We start from the raw sequence: 25,215 nt of genomic DNA, 5'->3' as shown, positions 1-25,215 counted from the left end.
ATGAAAACATAGTTGTTTCCAATGTTTTCTTGCTCAACCACACTAGTTTCCTACGTGTATAACATCACATGTTATTTAATGTAACTGCCATGATTAAATATTCATAAATTATGCTAATTTGATGACGTCATCGCTCAAAATCCAAGATGGCGGACAAAATCATTATTTTCGGTATAAACAGGCTTTTTCGCCTTAAAATTCGTCACAACTTGGAATTTTCTTAACCAGAAACATGCAGATTAATGTTTTTAGTCTATTTTGATTGTTATTTGGGATCATACATGGAAAAAATGTACTTTTAAAAATTTCAAAATGGCCGATCCAACATGGCGGATCCCAGGGGGTCACTAACAACACATGACGTCATTCTCCGACGCCATTTTGACGTCAACTTAGTCACAACTGACGTCAAATGTCTTGGCATACCTTTAAATCAATAATACGCACTATTTTGTCTAATATTTTTTGAAATTATGGGAATTCCCTATTTAGCCAATAAAATCACATCGATGACGTCATAATTACGTCATATTACGTCATAACGTCACCAAAATTATAGGAATTATAAAACTTCACGTGAACATCACTCCCTGTAAATTTGGTGATGATAGAGCTTACCGTTCGGAAGTTATGACGGGGGGGTCGAAAGAGCCCCCCCCCCGGTCCAAGAAGTCTCCAAAAAGCCCGGTCTAGATAGGGTTAATGCATGAAGAGTCATGCTAAAATGATAGAAACAGATTTTCATTTTGAACATTGCACATTCGGAGCGACTTAGCATATAATGTTACCATATACGTTCGCCTTAGTTTCTACACCTCATACTTCAGTTTTAGACGAGGGTCATTTTCCAATTGTGGTAATTGCATTATGGCATTGATAACATACATGTAATGACAGAGAGCTGTTACTATGGTATTGAATGAACGGAATACGTATTACCAGGACTGTATATTGCTATTTTGTGAATGAGCTGTGAATGAAGGACGGCGAAACTAAATGTATTGTGACTTAAAACGTTACATTTGGCGGTTGCCCAAGCCTATGGCGCCGTTTGGTTACCGTGTTATCTTGCTTATGCAGTTCCAACTCAATGTCTGTCAGACTAATATTTAAGGCTAAATGCGTCATTCGTAGGGCTTTTAGTCAACTTAGCCGTCATTCAATAGGGCTTCTGGCCATCTTTGCCGGCGCATTGCGCCCAACTCATGAAACTTTCAAACGCTTAAATCAGCAAGTGAACGTGTTTATTTCCTTCCAGACTTGCATAGGCAAGTTGGAATATTCTTAAGGGATTTGTAATCAAACGAATATATATACACGTATGCATTATAGTTGAATATTACATAATCAACGGTGCACACTTATGTGCCATAATTGTATTGCTGTCACTTATGAAAGTTAAAAGGGAAAGGCGCCGCAGAGGGATATTAAGATTATTATGTAGTACAGCCATTTGGCTTTAACATTGATGGCTTCAGTATAAACTTAAGGAAAATAATTTGTGGGCGACAGTGATGCTCACGGATCTTGTCTGTTTGATATATAATTAGAAGAGATAAAAAATGTACAGGAAAGGGTTGTGATGCATTTTCACTCGATATACTATATGTTTTATATGAAATTGTTTTGTAGTCGGTTCGTTTGAAATACTATGCTGATAAATGTTGCCCATTTCTAAAGTTTTCTTATCTATCTATCCGACAACTAAAAAAATCAATCTTTTGGGCTAAGGCTATCACAACTATGACCAGGTTCATTCGTCGAGTTGATAGTCCCGGGGTATTATGGAGGCCAGTATTGGAGACTGGCACGGGACTGTTTTCGGGTCATTTGCCATGGGGATAAGGCAATCAGTGATCGATAGGCTACTGGCCGTATTAGAGGTGAACTTCCGCTTCGTTACAAGCCCTGAAATAGTAAGGGTATAGAATGGATCGGTGATGATAGGGACGGGAATAGAGAGTCGGGGATGACGGACATGTTGCCGTGTCTCTGTGAAGGCGGATAAGGAATGACGAATGCCACCGTACAGAGTACAGCGAGCTGTGTTGTACAATACACATATCAAACTTCGTCACGTTACGGTTAGGATAGCTCACGGTATATCTATTAACGTGAAAAAGCGTGGAGATAAAAAATGGGGATTAGAGGTAAATTGAAGTAAAATATAAAACGGGACATCTCGGTTGGAAACCAAGTCAAATGAGCCGTGGTGCATTCATCTACAGGACGTACATATCCAAGGAAAACAGAAAAGTAATCCCCGAACCCGGGCCGGCAGTATATAAGACCCGCCTGGCTGGATCCATTATCAACAGATGTCACATCGTATCGAGCTGAGTGCAAATCATGCCCCCTATCTGTGACTCAAAGGCTTCACACGCGACTACCAGTCTAAGAAGGGTCAGGACTCTCCCTTTGTAGACGGGCCCGAGGAAAGAGTGATTTTATGCACTGGTAATGGCTTCGGGGCTTTAGCACACAATTCAAGCGGTCAAAGCCGCTATCCGATGATATAACAACTACGTGTTCATTCTATCGATCGGACCAGCGTCCGGCAACGGCCCGAGAAGGCAGACGGGCTAATGGGCCATCGGTCATCTCCGCACGTCTCCCGCTCCTGTAGGGAAGAACAGCCGATAGCAAACAACACGACGACATACATTACCCTTCACAACCAATCCTTATCATCTGCGACTAAGATGCATGGTCCTATGTATGTTTCAATGGTTTTGAACAGGGAGATTTAATAAACTCAGTGCGTTGTTAGCTCGCGTCCTTGGCAATCGATGGTTGCAAAGCCCGTGGCATTCATCTTAATGTGTGCACTGATGGTACTCTAATTTATATGCAGCTCATATTGGCAAGACCGGGAACCAAAATGATATGCATTATAGAATAAATGATATCATAACTCAAAGGTCTTCCCAAATAGGTCTATTATCTTAAATCTTTACCATGAAATACGTTGTAGAATAGATATCAAATTACAAGATTTGTCATGTACAAAAAGCCAGTGCTTCAATGTCCACTCGATTTTACAAATTTTGGATCTGATAAAAACAATTACATTTTTAAACGTGCAGGATATAAAATCAAAGGAAGTTTTTCCTGTAAAAAAATCACCTTTCGAGAGGCCAACATTGTTATCTTATTATTAAGAACATGGCCCATATTTAACGTTAACTATTATCATTGATCACCTGTGCATTTTCTCTCAAGGCACATGATAGGCTGCCTAAAACACCAGTAGATCTGTGCTAAATACTAGGAAACTCGGGATAGCAAATTCTTCAGCCTCCGTTTTAGATTTCACCGGAGGGGTTTTCTCTGAAATACTCCCTATCAGTTTGTCTCAGACATGCCCTCCAACGTTGGTATGCGTCACTATACTTCGTAACACAGTAATGCCGTAAAGATAGGCTAGCTGTGAATATCACTGATGCATATGCTTGTCACTGGTAGATTGATTGCGAAACTTGCAGTGCTGTTGGTAAAAAGATATGACTGTCAGATATGTGTTACGAATTTAGGCTTGAAACGTGTTGGCTATGCATATTACATACAAACGGATGAAGAAGAGAGCGAATAGAATATTTTGAAGAACATGTTTGGCCAGGCATCATGCTCCAATATCCGGTACTGACCAAGGCAACCATATATGGCCGTAGAACATCTATATTTCATAACATATATACAGCCAGTATCAATACTTATCACTCGTTTTTATGTACAGTTTTGCACAACTATTAATAGAAATGTAAGAAGGTCTGTAGTTGTCATTACGTTAACAGAAATATAAAATAAAATGCATACTACTACCTATAACATGTAATGAGGTTTTTTTTTTGCAAGTTCTTGACCGGAGGTTAATTACAACATTAACCAATGTATAGAAAATTAACAGTTAATGCAAGTTAACATGATGACAAGTGGAACGAGTGATTATTCTATTTCGTATAACAGACACAATTCACCACTTGTATTGACACCTATTCATAATGGAAGTAGCCGCTGAATGATTTGAGCGCTACTGCCACTATTCTTGTTTAACATGCAGGTCACATAGGCTTACAAACTGTTGTTTTCGTTGGCATATAGACATGTACATGCATTTGGGGGATATTAATGTTCATGACCTTCCACCTCACAGATCGCCCGTACTTTCCTATCTTATCACGTCTGACATGAAGCTTTTACAGTAATCTGTAACTGGGCAGAGAGTGCACTCATTCTGCGGTTATGGGTCCATTTCTGACAAGCTGACAGCTTTGCACATGACAGTTACTTCCTTTCCGCATTTCGAACTTTTCAACTTCCCTCGTTACTTGCCAGTCCCAGACACAATCATTCTTTAGGTACATTACTCGCTAACGGAGAATCGACCTATTTGTAAAGCCTTGTGTTTTGATACGCCGTTACCCCAACAGTTGGTTAAACAATATTTTGAGAGATTGACAATTATGCTTTAATGGTCCGTCGAAAATTTCTCTTTTTATCTTGTTTTTGCAATGTCGACTGTGTCGAAAGAGAATGTTTCGGTTCTTGAACAAACAACCGTTTCGAATTCATGTAAACATGATTTATTTTCTTTTTAAGCCTTTCCGTTCCGGTGATTTGGCGTGCTGTACACATATCTCGGTACCGGTGGGATTATGTGCAAATATTAAAACATGTCATGAAAATGTCATCGCTTTTGATAGATCTGTGTTATGATTTTTGTTTCTGTTGTATATGAAAAGTATGCATACATATGTTTCACATTGAATACAGTTTCTAGGCTTTCGTACTATAAGCAAAGTAAAGTACTATATTTTGAATGTGTAACATGTCCCATGGCATAAGTACCAAAGTGATAAGATAAACATTTCTTCCCTGCCAACCGAGTACTTATAGTCTAGCTTAGAACGGCAGAGATAAGGATTAAGATGCATAGCTCGTACGGTGACTGCAAATGTCCTGAAGCTATTGAAATTCATGCTCGTATATTTCTGTATCAATGACCCACGTGAAATACAGGTAATGTCTGGCGCTGTCCCCGCCAGGCCCTGGTGAAATAGCTGCACAGCACCAGAATAGTTCCGTGCCTAGATCTCCATCAACAGTTTGGCTTTGCTATTCACGGTGGCACTACCTTGGAGAAAACCTTGACTTTCTCTCCTTAGTGACGCCAAGTACGCCCCAGGGAATGATAAAAGAAATGAAAACTAAGGCATGCGGAAACCGTGGAATGAACATTGTCTAGACAATAGGCACTTCATTTCTGCCAGGACGCTCCAAGTGTGTTGGCGGGATATTGGAGCGGTTCGGAGGTCGCTCAGCAGTGTTTTTATTAGAATTCCAAGCAGTGCCTGTGTCACCAGTTCCGAAATAGATCAATATGAAAACAAAATTGCTGTTAGATTGGAATGCGGAGTGGGATATTGAGAATGTCTTGCATCATTGACACTACTAGATTGCAATGTGAAGAACCGTTTTATACCCTTGCAAGACGATGACCTATCGCTCCTCTTTCCAATCAACCATTATCCGCAAGACCTTACCAACAGATGAAGCGAAAAATCATGTTTCCAGCGCGCCATGTATGTCCTGGAGTGACTTTTCTATTCAAAAATAAATGGCTTAGAATGTATTTCCAGCTTTTGGGCGTAAAACGATGGCACCTTAATACTTTTGTATCTATCTAAATGTGCAGTACACATGTTTTACAAACATGGTGACGTTATAATTTTGGGCAGCCTTTTTCAGTTGATAAATGAAGCAAGTGAATGTCTGTCCTTTATATTCATATTCAGAATACAAATATTGAATGAACTCTTCCAGAATAGAATAAAACAAAATATGAGGCCAACGTACGAGTTACTGAATTCAACTTGCTACTATCACTCGATGACATTAGTTGCTTTAGCTTCAAGGGTCTTCCTTGTTCGCTGAGGCTTCACATGTGGTGAGGAGATGATCTTTATCGGCCAGGCACTAAGCTAAAAGCTGGGATGAAGATATTGCCTTTTCCTTCAGGCTTTTCCTGTCTCTCAGGGTTAAACAAAGGTCACCGGGGAAGAGTAAAGGAGAGATAAGACGTTGTACCGGTGGCACCATCCAGCAAACGTCTGGAGTCAGACGGGCAGTAGTTTATTTCTATTGGCGGTATCAGTGTTCTCTGGCAATGGGACCATAAATAACAAATACGTGCGTCACCAATATGCGTCGACTGTGCTTACCGGTAAGGTTATTATTGATAAGATAGGATTCTAACCGGCATTAGCCTTGATAAATGGTTTGACTTATAGACAGAACTGTCAAAAGTCGGCTAGAACAAAGTCAATGGATGTGTGATGTAGAAAGTCATGGTAGATCTTGTCGATAGGTAATCAGACAATAGAGAAAATGGAGCCTTAATGTTTGGCAATAAAAGTGATTAAGACTCGGTACAAAGGGAAAGATAGGTACCCCCGTTCATAAAATGCGATACGAGATGCAGTAACTGATGCAAATGTCAATGAGGAAAAGCATGGATTATCTAGTACTCCTTTTCCATGCTATTTCGGCCGGGTAGTGACGCCCATGGCTCGGAGAACATGTACAGAATGAGAGGCTTGCCATACGACATAAAATAGGTTCAAGAGGCGCAGTGTTGCGGTTTACACTTTACTACCACTGCAAGCCACCTTTATGTACGTCGCAGAAGCACATGCCGAAGTTTATATCCCATTAAAGGATTACCGCGCTAGACTTTCCTTTAGAAAGTTTCGAGTGCTTTGAATTCTTGACGGGAAGGGAAAGTAAATAACAGCGAGCTTGCCATTGCGATAAGTATACAAGAACACGGTATGGAGAATGATGGTCAGTTTTCACCAACATGGCAATGTTTCACTGCATATCCCCCTCTGACAGTACAATTTGTAACTGTCTTCCGACATAAACTCAATGAAAAGTTGCTTTTAAGAAATCCAGACAGCAAGCCCGGAATACGTTCCTTTGTAATGGCAAGATCGTAGATTACTGACGTACTTAGGGCTTTGTTGTTTTTACAGCTTCGGGCGTTCGGTCTTTTCAAAGCAGCGCTCGCCGTCGGAGGAAATGGATGGGGTCCAATGGGGACACATCTCGAGTAGAGATCTTGTGTATTAAGATTTGTCAGGAAGGCAGCTATTTAATACGCAGAAGGATGTACAGCAAGAGACAGCTATTTGTTTCAAACGCTGCTGAAGTTTCATGTAACAATTCATTTCTGAACGTAAACTCATCAAATCAAACCTTGTAAGTCAGTAGTGAAATTCAATCAGAACATATTCTAGACTGTAGTGCTAGTTTTTCAATAAGCACTTAATGAAAATGATTTATGTATTCACTATCATGGTGTAAGTGTCATTCCATTGACCTGGAAACTTTACCTACAGAAGTAAAACAGATAGTACTTAGATAGGTCTTCCCTGAGTCTATAATGGACATCACACGTCGGTATCTGTTTGATATCTCCATTATGCGAATCAGCCAGATGGTATCTCGCATCCAAGTCAGAACATTTGTCCCCGAACAAGGTCATACATCCCATCATCACTTGATGCAGTTGCGGGGTGGGTTAGAGGCACCTCTTTGCTCTTTGCATGTCGTTACGAATCTGTGATACACAGAATGTAGAACTAACTAGAGTTCCACGAACACATTATCTTCGCCAAATAATCAAGGCTTATCATGGAGAGTGATTAATATTTACGTGCTAATCACCCCCTGCAAATTTGATCATGCACCATACCATTTGGAAATTATGATTGGGCGAATGAGTCCAGTCTAGATAGGGTTAAAAATCATTTGGCGGTACAGGACTAGTATATGTGTAGAGTGTGCTAATATATGTTATAACTGGTCATGAAAAATATGAGTATGTTGATATTATATGGGCCACAAAGGTTCGATATTGCAGTGTTGAAAGTTGAAAGTGATGATGAAATGGTACAGTCAATACATATGAATAGTCTAATCTGGCGCGTTTTTAGGTGTTTTTAGTCAGGCTTTCTATTTTGTCCCTATTTCGTTATGTTGCCAACCGTGTTGAACAAAAATGCTTAAACTGGACGCGTTAAAAACCAGCAGGACCCACACCTCTGCTTGGAGAATAGTTTATTTATTTGACCTACATGTACGTTTATGCAAGGCCATCTGTTTGCATAACCTGACACTGTCCCATGTCCCATTGAAATGTAGTTGGTTAACAAACTTTCCTTACTAATTATGCAAACTACCCCCTGATTTGCATAATTAGACATTGATAGTGTTAAGCACCATCTGAGCTCTCTACATACCAAACATCACGACGATCTGTCGACCCCTTCTCAAGTTATTCATGTCCGAATGTCAAAACAAAAACACCCACTGTAGTTCTTAATAAGTTGCTAGGGGGCCAAAATTTACAGAACTTACTTTCTGTGGCATGAACTATCTACCACACAAAAACCATGACCATAGCACTTTCAGAAAATATGCCCCTAGATTTTGAATCTCCGCTGCAGTACCTTAGGTACCCGCTAGAAGGCCCATTATCGAACTTGACCTTCCTTTCTGTAAACCCTACCCATCCACTAAATATCATACGGATCCATCAACAGCTTCTTGAGTTATGCTGGCGACATACAAATACACATACACACAAAGCCCGCTGCAGTACCGACGGAAAATACCAGGGGAACCATTTTTGAACTTGACCTCCGTTTCCACAACATCTACACACCTGCAAAAAATCATGAAGATCCATCAACGTTTCCGTCCCTTTTTTTGCCTACATACTAACACAAAAAAATGCAAAGTCCGCTGCAGTACTGTTGCAAAACGCAAGGTGAACCATTTTCGAACTTGACCTTTCTTTGCACAACCACTACACACCTACCAAAAATCACAAAGATTCTTTGCAGCTTCCTTGAGTTGTGCTCCTGACATACATTCAGACCCACCCAACAGATTTTTCAACCGAAAACATAATCTTCTCCGAGTACAAGTACTCGGCGAAGATAATTACACTGTACAATCAGATCAGACTGTAGAATCCGGTACGCAGTAATGGGCACTTGACATGTCAGGGTTGTGTTTGTGTGTGTGTATGTGTATGTGTGTGTGTGTGTGTGTGTGTGTGTGTGTGTGTGTGTGTGTGTGTGTGTGTGTGTGTGTGTATGTGTGTGTGTGTGTGTGTGTGTGTGTGTGTGTGTATTTTCGGTATGGACAACGTCAAATCTAGTCCCAAAGATTGCCAAAATTGCTGTATTGCCCTGGCCGTTGGCCAGTACCATTTCAAGTAAACTTCATTATCAGAACCTCTTGAATGTTCTCCACAACCTTGCGGTGTTATTGATGCCTCGGTGGAGAAGCACCACGGAAGGTCTCGTTAATGGCATTATCTTGCAGAAAAGCTCATGAGCCTGTAAATCTACTCCAACGTCTACGGCTTGGACAGGAAAACGCTTTGCCAATCTTTATGTCTCATTCGGGGGATGTTCAGAACCGTGCGTGTGTAGGCAATGTAGTCCCTTGCTAACACATAAAGTACCGACTGGGAATAGGATTAGGCACTGAAAAGCCATAGGACGGGAACTCTGAATCCTGCGTCAGTTTTATCGCTAAATGTTGTGCCTGAGGAAGAAAGGATATAGCTCCTAGTTTGTTGAAAGCACTTGAGGTTTGTACACTAGCCGAAGGCAATAGTTTCGTACCGCGCTCACAGCGTCTCTGTAATGATATTGAATCTCAGCGCGTACACATCAGATAAACACCAATACCACAGGGAGAGGGTGATGTACATGTAACATATAGAACTTGACGTCTGACAAATGTTGCTCGCATTAATGGTGTCGGAAACCGCTTTTCACGTTTGCTAATTGGATCCTTGAACTTGAGATATGCCGATTTCAACCTCCAGAGCTTCCTACTGGATTTAGCCTAGGGGCAATTATCGACTGACTGGACTCTGCAATATTCATTACACCAGATGGAATTCATAAGGTATTCTTTTTGTCAGATATGATGAAAAATACCGCTGTGTGAGAATCATACAATCTCTTACTACACGCTGTTCGTGTTTTGTGTGATATTTGGAAGTTGTTTGTTCGCCTTATGAGTGAACAGATGTTAGTTGACAGTGATGGATTACGTCTAGAGAAGGTAGGACGGATGTCACGGCGCGGATGCAGCGCGCGGCAACCTTTTAAGTCGTCTACGCTGTGCAAGCTTCTGTTTACTCCCTGTGATCATAAATAATAATAAATAAGTTTATTGCAACTTCCTGCCCGAAGGCGAATTACAAATAACATAGATAAAAGAACAGGGTACAAAATAAGTATAAAAGCGGCTAAACTAGGTTATAAAAAACGTAATCGTCTTTAACTAGTGAAGGCTTTGTAAGCAATTGAAGACGTAATGTCCCACCTTTTCTGAAAAAACAAAGAACCACTCACATCGAGATCATCTAGCTGCTGGCGTCTTGAGTATCAACCATTTCGGGAAAGATTTTTTTTAATATCTCCCTGACGTGTCATTAGATATAATCGTGAAGGATATAGAATGGCCTACTATGGAACAGTTGGCCACTCGAATATCCGGAGATGGCTTTTCAATTGGCGCTGCATGAGAAATATAGCGCAGATGTGATGTGGGTCGATGTGTCCGCAACATTAAGTACAAAATATCACCACGCCTTGGTCTGCTTAGTAAGGGGAAATCTATACATTAGATATTTAGGGAAAAGATGAAGCACACAAAATGAATTAAAGCGTCCTTCTTCAGAAGATGATTCGGACAAGGAATGTTAAAGAGCTCAATAGTCATATTCATGGGCAACATTCTTTTCTTACTTCGCCTTAGTTATCGACTATTTCTCTACTAAATATTTGTCCGAATGATTCCATGAACCTTTCGTTTTATTAAGATTACAGTTATTGAGCAGTTCAACGTTTTCTTCATTCAACTGCCAGACAAAGGTTAAGACAATCCGTTTATATTTAGTTCTTTTAAAGCTCATGAATTATTCAAAACATACTCGAAATCACAGAAATGATATTATTTTTGGCTTTCAGTTGACATTTCAGTTTACAGTTGACGTGGCATTTTTAAAGAAACTAGTTTCAGCCCTGACAACGCTATCATCATTCAAACTAGCTTTCCTTATCAAGTAACAATTCCTACATTTTGGACCAGTACATGTATCTCTACCCTATCTCCCGTGGTTTACGCTCACCTGGTTCAATTTTACCATAGTTTGTAAAATGGGTCAAGCGAGCAATTGAAATGTCGGAGGTCAATCGAAGCTGGCCTATTCTAAACTTTCCATGAAGCACGATGTTAAACATTATCCCTTCATAATGGAAATGGCTAATCTCGTGCTGAGATGTGTGCAGTTGTGAATAGGAATTTTGTTTCATTTTAGCTTGCGTTATGGTTCAATTTTAGTGCATAGACACTGTGCGACAAAACGTTTTATGTCACACATGTTGCAGAAAGGACATTAGACCAGATCAACTCAAGTGAAAACATATTGTAACACAATATAACACATCCAACACCTGCAGATGTTGATGACAACTGTACCTATCCTATAGAGTAGCACAGCTTGGAGCACTGTGAGCGCAAGTCTGATGTCACACTCATATTACAGGCAGGACATCACACCAGATCACCTCTAGTTAAACATAGCAACACAATATAAAGCATACAAGTCCTACAGATGGTGATGACAACTGTACCTATCCTATAGAGTAGCACAGCTTGGAGCACTGTGAGCGCAAGTCTGATGTCACACTCATATTACAGGCAGGACATCACACCAGATCACCTCTAGTTAAACATAGCAACACAATATAAAGCATACAAGTCCTGTAGATGGTGATGACAACTGTGCATATCCTATAGAGAAGCACAGCTTGGAGCACTGTGAGCGCAAGTTTGATGTCACGCTCATATTACAAAAAGGACATCAGACCAGATCACCTCTAGTGAAAACATTGCAACACAATATAAGCCCATCCAAGTCCTGCAGATGGTGATGACAACTGTACCTACAGAGCAGCACAGCGTGGACCACTGTGAGCGCCATGTATCACTACATGATAGAGATCATTCGTATCGTCATCAAGGTCATGAATAAAAGAGTTGGGAACACATCGATCGGAACAGCCTGTGCACTATGGGTAATGTAAATGGCGCCTTATCAGCAGCCATCTTAATTCTCCCACTGAGATGGAAAATTGAATTTGGTTTCAACCTATCAGATACGGGATTCCGCTGATGGCTTTAGTACTATGCAGAAAACAGGGCCAATTTTCCACGGCGCTTCCAGTGGAGAGAGAAGTAAGACCCGACTACTGTATCAAGTTTGGAGGGAATGGATCCACAGATCTACGTCTCGCGCTATTCCGCGGGACGTCCCGGGATATCCCGCGGGCGTACCGCGCTATCCCGCGGGACGTCTCGCGCTATCCCGCGGGACGTTCCGCGCTATCCCGCGGGACGTCTCGCGGAACTGGATGCGTATCCCGAGGACTGTACTGTAATATTCAACCACAGTCTAGACTGTGAACAAATATATCGGTAATGGAAAGATTTGCAAGCTACCTCAGGGACCATTACTTTTGGCAGCTGGTTTTACTTTGGGGTTTGCATATTGGATTTAAAGTAAATGTCATGTCAAGATATATCTTTGGCGATCCTTCTTTCCTGATATTTTATGCTGTCTATTTGAATACCAATTATTTCACATGCAAGTTGTATTTGCCAAAATCAATTCTCTTCTTCTCACGGCTTATATGGAAAATATTGATGTGCGCCAAAGTAGTTCAATGTCCAGAGTTTGGAAGTTATGAAAGTCATTTGAAGTCAACGGTTATCAATTCTCGCCAACTCTCGCGAGATTTGGTGCTTTTTAAAACGTGTGTGATGTTTCCCTGCCCAAGGGTATGGCAGGTTCCGAAACTCTCGATAACGCTTTATTACGCTTTGATGGATTTCACGTGACTGGTCCGTCAGCGTTACCCGTTTGAAGTTAATGTCTTCCCTCTGTCTCTGTACAGTAAGCCGCTAATGTTGGGTCACGATGGATGCCTCATAAACATCTCCATTATCTTATCTCGTTATTGCGAGAGGACGATTGGTCTTCTACCCCCTGTGTAGATTGAAAAGTCTTAAGCCCCCCTCTCACTGGACCCGCTGCGTCTTAAACTGGATTTGTGTTACCCTTGACTTGATAATGGGAATACCATTCAAAACGTACATGTATGACCAAAAAGACAACAAAACACACAAAGCTCAAACGGATTGTTTTTTTGTCGTTGAAATTCGTTGAGTGCTTTGTCAATTCGATCGGCCGCAGTGTCGCCGCCAGCGTGCCGCGGGCCCAGTGAGAGGGGGGCTTAAGGTGCGCAACAATCATCCGTTCGGTGCATCATTGTATAGTAGAGTTCAAGGCACGTCTCTAAAACGGCACCCAACGCCGAGGGAGGATTAAGGGAATGGGCGGATTTCAGACCGGTTTTCCCCGCTAAGCCATCGGCTGCTGTTGCGTACAATGCATTTTCTACAGAACCCCACAATGATAACACGTACTTCAAATTTGATCAATATAAAGCGAGCTGCGGCCTGGGTTTGGGCGGGGAAGCATTTGTACTTGTCAAATATAATCCCTTTAAAATGATTTCTCCCGTAATGCGTTGTCTATCCAGATGGGGCCACTGTATTAGCTAAATATAGGAAAGTTTTAGAAGGTGTGGGTTTGTGAGCGAGGGATTCGCCCACTCTGTGTGAATACTGATTGTGTTAACGGGGCAAAAGGAATTCGTGATTAATCCATAACCCTGAATCTACTGTCCTTAAGGGCATTGAGGAGTTTCTGTTTAGACATGGGGCGAACAAAGGGGAAAATGTTTTCTTTTTTATACAGGAGTAGTGTGATGTGCCACGTCAGGATGCAACACATTATAGCAAGACTCCACATACTCTTGCAGAGTGAATAGTTACAAGCAATAAAGAGTGATTGCCCCAAACGGTAACTAGACCACGTCCATTGTACCAACGTAGTTCTTTGTGTCACAGATCCGTCATGCAAAAGACATTGTGTTGATTTTGAGGCATTTGTGGACTACAAGAAATTGATGAAAATTAAAATTCAAAGCGATGCGTTGAAAAAAATTAAAATTAAAATAAAAACATAGATACACTGACGGAGTTGACAATAAGTTTAAGGAAAATCAATCGACGGGAGAGTTCTTCAAGAGTTCAAGCTGAAAGCAGGTCTCAAATTTTCACTAAAATTTACCCCTCGATCCATCAAAGTGGAACATCCTTGGAACGATGCTTCTCATGTGACACACTTTAACAGTGATACAAAGACAGACATCCGTTTTTGTTAAAACATTGGCTCAGATTACAAAGTGTTCTGAAGGTCTGAAATCCATTTTCGACCTCTCTAACCCAACCAAATTCAGTCACGCTGAGAGGCGGGAACAAATCGTCCGTATCTGGCCGCTGATGGTAGCTCTTAGTTTGACCAGCAAATGTACTTGCTTTGATGTCTTTTACCTTGGGTTGACCTGATGACCTCACGGGTCGGCGGTTGAACAAAATTACCCATCTGTCAACCCGGTTGTTATTCATCACCTTGAGGACGGCGGTAGGACGGGTTAGAATAGGAATCCACGCCCAGAGCTGTGCTCATGTGTCCTGACTGGGAAGGACGTCTTACCGGCGGTGTTGTGATAGTCCGATATAGAATACTGATTAAGGATAAAAATCACCAGCCTCTCCATAGGACTTTCAAATCGTCGTTATGGCCCCCATCCCACTAGACGGCGACTGCGATGCGACCTCGATGTGACTTAAATTGGGTTTCTATAACCGATTGACTTCATAATTGGAATATCATGCAAAAAGTAAAAGTATGAATGAAAAGACAGCAAAACATACAAATCGTGATAATATTCTATATATGAAATTCGTTGAGCACTCTGTCAAATTGCAGTGCGGTCGCAGTGAGATCTCTGCTCTAGTTTTATAAGCAAAACCGGCATAGAATTTTTTTTCTAATTATTTGTTAGTCTCTTATCTTATGTTTCCAAATAAAGAGTTTCTTTTAATTAAAAACGTTTTAACCAGCAAGTTTCGGGACGTAATACTTTTATCAAAATATTTCCAAAACGGCAGTATTTTGCCTGATTTTCCATAGCCAAATATTGCCATCATATGATCCTAGAATCAAAAAGGAAAATAACTGCACGCGATATGTAGAATTATGACATTTGAATAAGGAAGTGAGCTTGTTAGCGGCAGGTAAATTGGTCGTATGAATTAATCACGCCATCAAATGTCGCAGATTGCTTGGAATAATGAGGGGAATAACTCACGACGATTAAATGGAATTGATCTTATCAATGTCATTTAATTTGCTTACTTCGCAAAAATTTCACTTGAAAGAAGAGGAAACGCCCTCATCTATACCGCTATTTATCATAACTGTAGTGATAACATCGTGAAAAAGTTTTAAAAAGATATTCTTTATATTACCATAAATAAAATTCTATCAGTCAATAGTTTGGAACAATGAACTTCATCAAGGATACATAATTAAATATTCCTTTCCGTGGACGTGACCTCTATAAATTAAGAATAGCTGCAACGTTGTATAATATCTTCTAGGGGGGTTAGTTGCCAAGAAACTGAAAGAATACCAGAAACCAGAATGAAATATTGAACGTGCCACTTAGTTGTAATGCAGACAGTCTCTGCGTGCAGCTCAACTACTTAATCACGGTGGGGTGAGGACCTCCCCACCGCTCGGTCAGCGGGATTTATGCCGTAATTTCTCCATTTCCTACGCCGTAACCACAACCTCTGAGCACGGATCGACCCGGGCAGACCACTACTCCGGCTGCCTTCAAATTACGTGGGGGAGAACGGCAAGTAGACAAGGTTAATTTCTGGTGACCGAATTCTCTACAAAATATTTCCCCACACTTAGACCAAGAGCGAAATAGCTGGCTTGTTTTGCGACAGCTTATAACCACGCAGTTCGGAATACGTAATGAACGCGGAATGCGTCACTGAATGTGGTATTAGACATACAACATACAACGTGCAGAGACTGCGACATAGACTTTTTCGAATTGTGATTAAACCAAGTAAAACCTGGTCTTGATATGTCATTTATTAGTACACCACGATTCAACAATATCATAAAATTGCTGTCTATAGATCATATCGCCCTCCAGCTAGTTTCATCAGGCACAAATCGCACAAAATATCCCACAAATGGAAATCGTTTTAGAGCTGTCACGCATCATGATATTCTACTGAACACGACTAACCCATATTGCAAATACGAATTGCTATTTCATGCCATTAACAGCGTCTCGGCAGGTACGTAGACGGCCCAAAAGTATGACAACTTTCGTGACTACCGTTTCGTGGAAGACTCTGCGATTAATTCTACATGGTAGAGACGTTGAAACGATCGAGAACTGCCACTCACTTCACAGGTAAGACGTCCATTAAGGACAGTAGATTTATACTTGTCAGAAGCTTCAGAGCTGATCTATGTAGAGTAGACACGAATAGTTACCCCGGGGATTTAATGGCGGACAGAGTGTCTTCATCTCTGTGAACTCATGTTGGAGGACGACTTTATTCACTGGAATATCGATTACTCCTAATGCGTAGGATTTGTCCTGCGGACTACACACGGGCAAAGTTACAGATCTGAGGTGTTTGAAATGGCAATATGTCAGTACTTAAGGCTGGGGCGACTGTCGAAGAAAGGGGTTGCTGCCGTACGGAGAATTCGGTGGTAATCCGTATGCACTTTGTCGGGGGCTGTAACATACGGTCTGAACTGTGGGAGATGTCAGCCGATGTCCAACGTTAAGACTGTGGAGTCGAGATCAACGTCTGAACAATTTAACTTCTTAGCACGTCTGATTTTTCTGTCAACAAGTTAAAAACACAGGCAGTAAAGTATATCTGAAGATCTGGTCATTTACACACCATCTGGGGACTAACGTGAGTACACTAAGCTCTTCTAAGCCCTTCGGAATATCTTAGCCGTCAGCTAAGTAGACTTACGCAGATTAACTTTATCAAGTGTATCAAAGAAATCTGGCGTGTGATATGTGATGCGTTTTATCCCGAGTAGTTTCTTATGGAGGTCATTGATAAGTGCCACCACCCTCCAGCAAAGTGAAGAATATAATGATTTATGAGGATATAATGATACATGATATAAAGAATCGTAGGTGAGGATGAATATTAGATTTTTAGTCCAACAATTTGTCCTTTTCGTGGACTTGGTTTCTTAGTTGCCATTTTTCCTATCCTAGGCCTTTTTGTAACATGCAATTCATGTATATATTCTCCTATGAACCTCATTGTATTTTGCTCACAGTTGCACCTTCCTGGTCCATGCATTCAAATACACTACCTTATCCGACTCTTTTTCAGAAGCTCAACAGCAAAATGTTTCGAAGACCGATGAGGGACAGCCCTTAACCATACTTTTGTGACAGATATCTGCTGGTGAGAAATCTTTGCAATGTCCAGAAGTACATTTCAATTGAGTCTAAAACCCGGTTGATTCATGATGACAGTGCTACTGCCAGTTGACCTGGCAGTATATCAAACTTTCCTAAGGTTGGTAAGATTTTATCATCGTCCCGGTGATTGGTTGACACCAGTGTGAGGAATGTCTGACTTCCAGGAAATTGCTTTCTGGTAGAGATATACTGACTACGTGGAGACTGGAACGTACTTGCCAAATGGACTTGACCGAAGATGTCCATATCTCATAAACTGTCCTCAGGCTGGAAGGTAGGGGCTACAGAATCTAGTTGATTCTTTGCAGTAGAAAGCACAGTTTGGCCGTCCTATAGCTAGTGACTCACAAATAGCTACTGATATATGTTTTTGTGCTGTTTTTCTATCTCCATTCTTTGGGCATGATGTGTTTTTAGTGTTGTATAGTCAGGGTATACCATCATGGCTTCCCCGAACGCAATTCTTAAGATGAGTTTCTTGCCAGCTAATGACCAAGATAGATGCATCTGCCGAAGGAGATAGATGCTTTTTGCCTACGGAAGAAGATATCGAGGAAATTATCTCAGTTGTACCAGATGCGAAAGTTCTTAGATCAGGAACCATTTTTGCTGCTTCAAGCTTTTTTTGTTACGAAGATTTTCATCAGCGTCTTGGCAGATCTTATCCATGAATTGTAACGAAGCGGTAGCCTATTTCCGTGCCAACTATCGAGCACTTTCTCCGCGGGCACGCTTCTTGGGTCAGTATCTGAATCACTTATTCGTTCGCGAGAAGGGTAAGTGAAGAGATGACCTTTCTGATTTTACAAGCGTTTTTGCCAGGAGCCTTACGAGTGGCACCGCGATGGCGAATCCAGGCCTTAAGTGTATCGGGGCCTTCTGCACAAACCTTGCCGGGTCAGAGACTTGTGCTTACAGCGTCTCTGTAACGTTATCCCTCTTTTAAAGTCATGCTGACCTTTAATGTACCGCAATAATTCCTCTCTCGTCCTAACGGCAACTTTTGTCTCGTTAGCAACGCCGAAGACTACATTAACGGCAGTTTGGCAAAGGCCGTAAGGCTTGCCTGCTGAGTGACGGCTTGCGCTACTTCCGCTCTAGACCTTGTAGCTGAAAGCTTCCAGTGCCTATTTAGAATAAAATGGAGCCCTAATCGTGTTACTGGGTAATATTTGTGTAGTTAGCTAATGGAGAAGGCGGGGGTCAAATGGCTCGATTAACGACGGTCCAACCCACTCCAAACACTGCATTTCAGTTTGTCGTTAACATAACGGATTTCTATAGCAGGCACGACATTTATCATTGTGTATTCTTCCTTCCTTAATCTCATCAAGTGTTTTAGTTTTGAACACGTTACGTCCTGGTATCTGCGTCACGGGCAATGTTTTCAGGAGTACGTGGGAATAGATGTCTTGGAAGGTTAAAGAGGATTGCGTGTGTGCGTCATTTACAAGGAACCTGGACTTCATTAGTGACTATTAAGTAGTAGATTGACGCGTACGCAAACAGAATACATGTATAGTCAATAAGTTTGTTTTCCAGAGAGGCTGCCATTGAGCTGCACCGCAAAAGTAATGTTTGAGTCCGGTAATGTAGACTTCGTTGGAAACTTTATCCAAAAGATGCCGAAGCCATAGAAGTTTTAATAGTATTTCGCCATAAACTCAAAATGGAGCAGTTTTTGCAACCTGCTCTCGGGCATTTCAATTTGTGGAGCCTTATCTGGCCGTCTCAAGCGTAAGTATCGTCCAGGGCTTTAAGCGCTTTCCGTCAGAATGTCATAACCACTCGGGTAAACCAGCGTCTACTTACCACAACACGAATGCCTTCTAGTGATAGATCTTATATACTAGCCTGTCCGGGCGTATATACGCCGGGATAAACGAATTCTCCAGGCAGCCAGTTACTGCCGTGACAGGCGCTGGAAGAGCTGCATGTTCAGGGGTTGCCGTTCGCAGACAGCTCTGAATCTATTAGAGCCAAATCGCTCCCTCTGGGTTCGGTATTACCGGAGCTAACATCATTGTGAAATTGTAGACATTAGGAATAAACGGCATCAGCGCCTTGTTATACGTTTGGTGGAATCAACCGGTCCCTGTCATTGGAATTTCAAAACAGTAGAAGGTGAACTATGTCTATACTTGATGGAATTTCGCTGCTCGGGACGGACAAAAATTTCTGTCATTCCTTCCCCCATTTTATCAGAGTGTCAATCATGCCGCAAAAATAGTCAAATCAAGTAATCTGAAATCTACCTCTAAAATGTGGGGTTTTCGATGGTTGACTATATCCCCGAGTTAGCATGCTTTCTGTCCCTTTACATTCCTTGTGTCTTCGGTCCTCGGCACGAGAAATGACAGGACGGATGACGATTTCAACCTAGAGAAAGTCCTACTCTTGGAACACAAGAAAATTTTTCCCTTTAGTCCCGGCCTCTTTTATTACTGTTTCAGTTGAAAGTTTTATGATCTGTACTTCCACCTTCAGTGACGTAAATCCACGTGATAAAGGGTCGGTTGGGCAGCGCAGCGCGGAGGAAGTACGAGTCTGTTACAGACATTAGACATTCCCTGCTGGAAGACAGCCAACGTTCGGGGGATATGGACCTCAATGGAACGACTTCGCCATTAAAGGTGCAGAGGATTCCTGATTATTCTAAGATCGTGTGGCTCTGAAATGGATCTGGCTGCTAAGTTCAAGGACAATCACCACTTCGAAAAACACATTCACGCTAAAGTAATCGCTATACGCACTGGCTATGGGCAATCTGATTTACATAAAGAAATCACGGCATAGAATGAAAATAGGATTGTCCAATTATTCTGTTTTTTTTAAGCCACTTCGGGCATGTTTATCATGCAATTGGGTATAGAACAGCACAGTGAGAGGCATCATGCAGTGTGTCCTTGTACTCCAGGTGAGCTGCAATTTTTATCATGCAAAGGATGTATAGGAAGTGAAAAAAAATATTGTGCCTTATGTCTGTCTTTTATTATGTTATGCACTTAAGTGTACTTTGTACAACTGTGGCGTGCATGTATAGACAATAACTTTATTGCACAACAATTGTCCAATTATTCTCTTTTTTTAAAAGCCACTTCGGGCATATTTATCATGCAACTGGGTATAGAACAGCACAGTGAGATGCATATATTTATTTCTTTGCTTTCGGCAATGGAAGGCTAACAATGATAACAACAAACAAAGATCTCATACTTCTGTGAAATATATAGACTTTTTTGGAATTTCTTGTTCATTATTGTGAATTCCTCGATAATTCTGTCTATACAGCTTCCTGCTGGACCAACTATGGACCGGGGCAAACCAAACATTTACATCCTGCCAGTCTCCGGTTAGACCGTTTTTCGCTTCACATCTTGTCACTCTACAATATTCAAATATAACTGCGGACGCACACCAAGACAAACAAACAAGCACTCAATCCAAAAACAATACCACCGTTTTCACGGAGGTAACGAGCACATAGATAGACAATTATGACAATGATGAATAGACTGGAGAATTGTAACAATTATGCACGTATGAGCGATTTGCTTGTTTATTTATTTAGATGAATAGCTATTAAGTATACAAATAGAAATAGCGGTGACGTGTTAATTATCCATGTCGTTTTTTCAAGTGTCATTGGCGAAGGTGGATATGGTTCTATGTGCGTAAATAGTACACGGTATCACATTTTGGTACAGATCATGTGGAATATTTGGAGCTTACAGGAACTTCAAAAATTGTTCTCTCGCTTCCTCTTCAACACCAACGTACATGTAGCTGCAATATACAATACAGAACCATGCATGCTTCCTTTATTTCTTTCTTTCTAGACCAATAAGTATAACTTGAGTTTTAATACTGTTTACCTTCGCAAATACTAGTATAGCATTTCCTCACTAGTTAATATGTAGATTAATTTACGAACAGGTAAACTAATCTTGACACAATATTAGGACATAACTTTGGCATCCTGGTGATATAGTTATAGAGTATGCATCATTCTATATCTCATAGATATTCTAGAGTTAACACCCTTTCATTATGTGTGCTCAGCGCTAACGATGTGTCCCTGCGATGACGGTGATTATAGAAATCTCCCTACGAGCCGCAGTATGGCTCTAATACCTCTTAATGAAAAGTAGCTAAAAAAGAGATAGATTAAGATTTTGATCGAAATGCTTCTTGGAACGGCCGGAGAACTATTGAAAAAATTGTCCACCGTGTTTGGCCCTACAACTAGTAAAAGTCTTTTTGAGACAAGAAACTTGCATGGTAAGAACGCTGGCATATTACTTCCTTTCATCTTTTCAGCAGGTTAACAGTTGCGTCATGAATTAGACGGAGCTCAATCATATTGGTCTTTACCTCCGCGGATTGCAGTTTCCCGCTCCCAAAGAGGTACTATATATGAACATTACACATCCGAACGACCTAAACACTAGTTACAGTAACAATAAGACGGCGAGACAAACGATTAACTGGCTGCATTTTTTCTCGACTAAAGACTGGAGTGTGTTCTTTTTCAGCAGGCTCGACCGAGCATTAAAAGACTCGTGCACCTTCAAACAGCAGGGAGTGTGAGAAAATTAGGAGGACGCCATTTCAGGCTCATAACGACTCATTTTCGCTAATCTGCCGGGCTCAGCGTGTGTACTGGTTGACATTTCTCGAAATTGGCCCCTACGGTTAAAACATTCCCAATACACGGGACACAAGGGGATCCAAATATGCTGTACGTATATGAACAGCAATTATTGTCAAAGTGAGCATGAAATAAATACATATCGAAGCAAAAACAAAAATGCAAAGCAATCACATTAAAACAAAATAGGCCGAATCGTTTCTTCTGAGTCCAATAAAGTACAAGCGTTTCCATGATAGACTACTAGAAGTAATGCATATCTAAATCATAACCATTCATCCTGCTTATCATGCCAATATTCAGCCCGTGGGCGACATTCGTAAAGCGAAATGACATTTTCTTCTGGCTGAATAATTAACGCCGCCACCTGCTTAGCTTCGGAGACTTAGCTGCGCGCTCAAACAGTTGAGTCTGTGTTCCAAGTGTCTAATCATACTGCTTTCCTGCATGCATCTAGCAGTCACAATGTTTTACACGAAAATCAAGGAAATCAACAAAGTTTCTACCAAATATTAGTGGTGGTTCCAAGCGCCATTTCAGAAAAACACGGTAACAAGCAGTTCAAATCTTCACAACTACTGGTAATTGTAGGATTTCTTGTATCAGAATTGATGAGTGTCTATTGTGGCATGAAATCCAGGTGAAGACATCAACATTTATCTCCAAGATTCCTTAGACAGGACGTAGTGAGTACTTTGTAAGAAAAGATGTCCTTGTCATGACCTCACCAGAATTAAGAAATGTATTTAGAAATAGGAGCAGAACCCATTATGCTGTAGTAGACATTGTAGTTGCCCGTGAGGGGGTTTCAGATCAGACAATACGGGATACTTTCTAAGTAAGCACGAACGCACGGGGGGCAACATCACCAACAGTCCCTCCCACCTCGCGCCAACTTCCCCGCCCGCCCTGCTGTCCAACGTATGCCTAGGGGGGCCAATGCCCCTGATGTGTGACGTAGAAAAATGAAAAACATGGTATTTTCCTTAGAAAAACTGCCATCTTTTCCTTAAACTGCAACATTTCCATTTCAAATTTCGTGTGAATGTTGACAAATAGGTTGTTTCCTGAAATATATCCCAGATTTTTACTTACAGCAATACATCATGGAGTTTTTGACATGTTTCACGGGCCAACACCTTATCTGAGCGCCGGAGCGGGGTCGCGCGGCAAATCTGCTGTCACCGACTCGTGAGCTATGTTTTTGAAGGCCGTTCCAGCACATGTGCCGCGACCTCAATGCACTGATACGTCTCAAATAAAGTAGCAGAACATTTGTGCCTGCAGATTACCATACCTTTGGAGCGGGAATAACTCATTTTTTGCCGAAAAATGAAAAGAATTAGTTTTTAAGAACATATTAAAAAATGAAAACGGTAAATTATGGAAACCAAAGTATATCTACAGTGTAGTATGTTCATTTTACTTCCCAATAAAACAATTGTTTTAGAGATTTACTGTTTGGCACACCCCCTGTTTTTCGATTGAAATGGGTAAGTCCACTGGGTATTTTCAACATGGCTGCCGTCCGGGAGAGCACATGGTGCCAATTAGACATACGATCTCTCGTGAAGGAAGCAATTCCCGGTAGGTTTCTGCATCAAAACATTTCACCTACATTACTAGGAGTCAATAGACATGAGTTTAACACGCTACATTAAATCTAATTAAAAAAGAATTGCTCTATATGTTGGGGCGCCAAGGTAAGGGTGGGAGGGGGGCTAAAAATTACTTTGTTTACAATCTGTTTCCGTTGGCCCATGTTTCTTACAACTTCGTAACATAAATATTAAACACCCACTGGTAGGCAGATCAGTTGGGAACATACAATATTTCATATAGTTTCTGTTTTACCTTATTTTTTAGGCGAATAAAAATACATTGCTACAGTAAAAAGGAATGTGCCTTTGAGTTTGATGAGTGATAATCTGACAGATCCATCTTGCCTCCACTTATTACAGATGGCCTGGATTTTTCAAGTTTAACTGTCCGTCTTGTGAGGGATGTAGTCAACTGTATTGAAAACTCACAATTCCCATTGACAAGAAAGCTGCCAGCTGTGCTGTCTTAACTTGCAATTGTATCGACCCAAGATAGAAAGACAGTTTAATAGCAGCTGACAAGTAAACAAGTCTAGTGCCAGATGCTGTCATATTAAAAAAAAGCAGAAAAGAATGAAACTGTCTGGGATATGATCCTCCCCTGCCTTCACGTGAAGAACAAGGACTATGTCGGACAGGCCTGCAGCAGTGTTCTAGAGGGCCACACAAGTCTCCCCACAGCCCCTGTAAGTACTTACTAATAGAATTGCACTCGAGCTGCGAGCGTTCAGAGCCTCAACAGGCAGGACATGGGAAAATGTGGCAAGATGGTTTCACAACTTAGGGCAAGGGGAAGTGAAGCCAGGAGCACTCAGGTGGTCTCTGGAAGTCCTACATGACTGAAGAGCACAGCTGGGAAAGAAGAAGTTTTTCATACACAAGGGACATGTCTACAGGGATGTAGAGCACCTGTTGGAGGAGACATACAGCTGTCCACAGGAGATGCAAACAATACATGTACACAGCCCATCTAAAAAAGCTCTGAAGAAAATGATGCGAAAGACAGAATCAGAGAAAAGCTTGCTCAGAGCCAAGCTAGCAGAAGAAAGAGAACTTTCGCATACTGTAAAACAAGCCCTTTAGGAACATGTTGTGCAGCTCAGTACAGAAATACAGGACCTTTGTGCCAACTTGCAGGAGGCTATCTTAGACTGTAGCCAGCAGGATCAAGACATTGGATCTTAAGAAGCAGAGCTTGAGAAAACAAAAGGAGACAGGTCGGAAGATCACAAGAACCTACTCTGCCTACAAAACAAGATGAAGGATGCCCTTGAAAGGGAAGAGGAAACAAGGAAATCAAGGACAGATTTGATTTAAGTCATCATTTGAAGAAAACCACGAAAGAACTCTCCAAGAAAGACAGGGATATTGAGAAAGAAAGAGAGAACAGATCAAGGATAGAAAGCCA

The 25,215-nt window shown here is 41.3% G+C and overlaps 1 protein-coding gene and 1 long non-coding RNA gene across 2 annotated transcripts in view; one reads left to right on the top strand and one right to left on the bottom strand.

Annotated features, from left to right (window-relative positions):
* Window positions 1-25,215, bottom strand: part of LOC136443271 (uncharacterized) — an 80,815-nt gene that overhangs the window by 53,649 nt on the left and 1,951 nt on the right. The window lies entirely within an intron of this gene.
* LOC136443744 (uncharacterized) lies at window positions 23,156-25,204 on the top strand. The gene is made up of 2 exons (XR_010757201.1): window positions 23,156-23,793; window positions 24,168-25,204. It is a non-coding gene; the product is annotated as an uncharacterized lncRNA (long non-coding RNA).

This window comes from Branchiostoma lanceolatum, chromosome 10 (genome assembly GCF_035083965.1).
Source record: "Branchiostoma lanceolatum isolate klBraLanc5 chromosome 10, klBraLanc5.hap2, whole genome shotgun sequence".
Lineage (NCBI taxonomy): Eukaryota > Metazoa > Chordata > Leptocardii > Amphioxiformes > Branchiostomatidae > Branchiostoma > Branchiostoma lanceolatum.
This window is presented reverse-complemented; position numbering and strand designations above follow the sequence as displayed.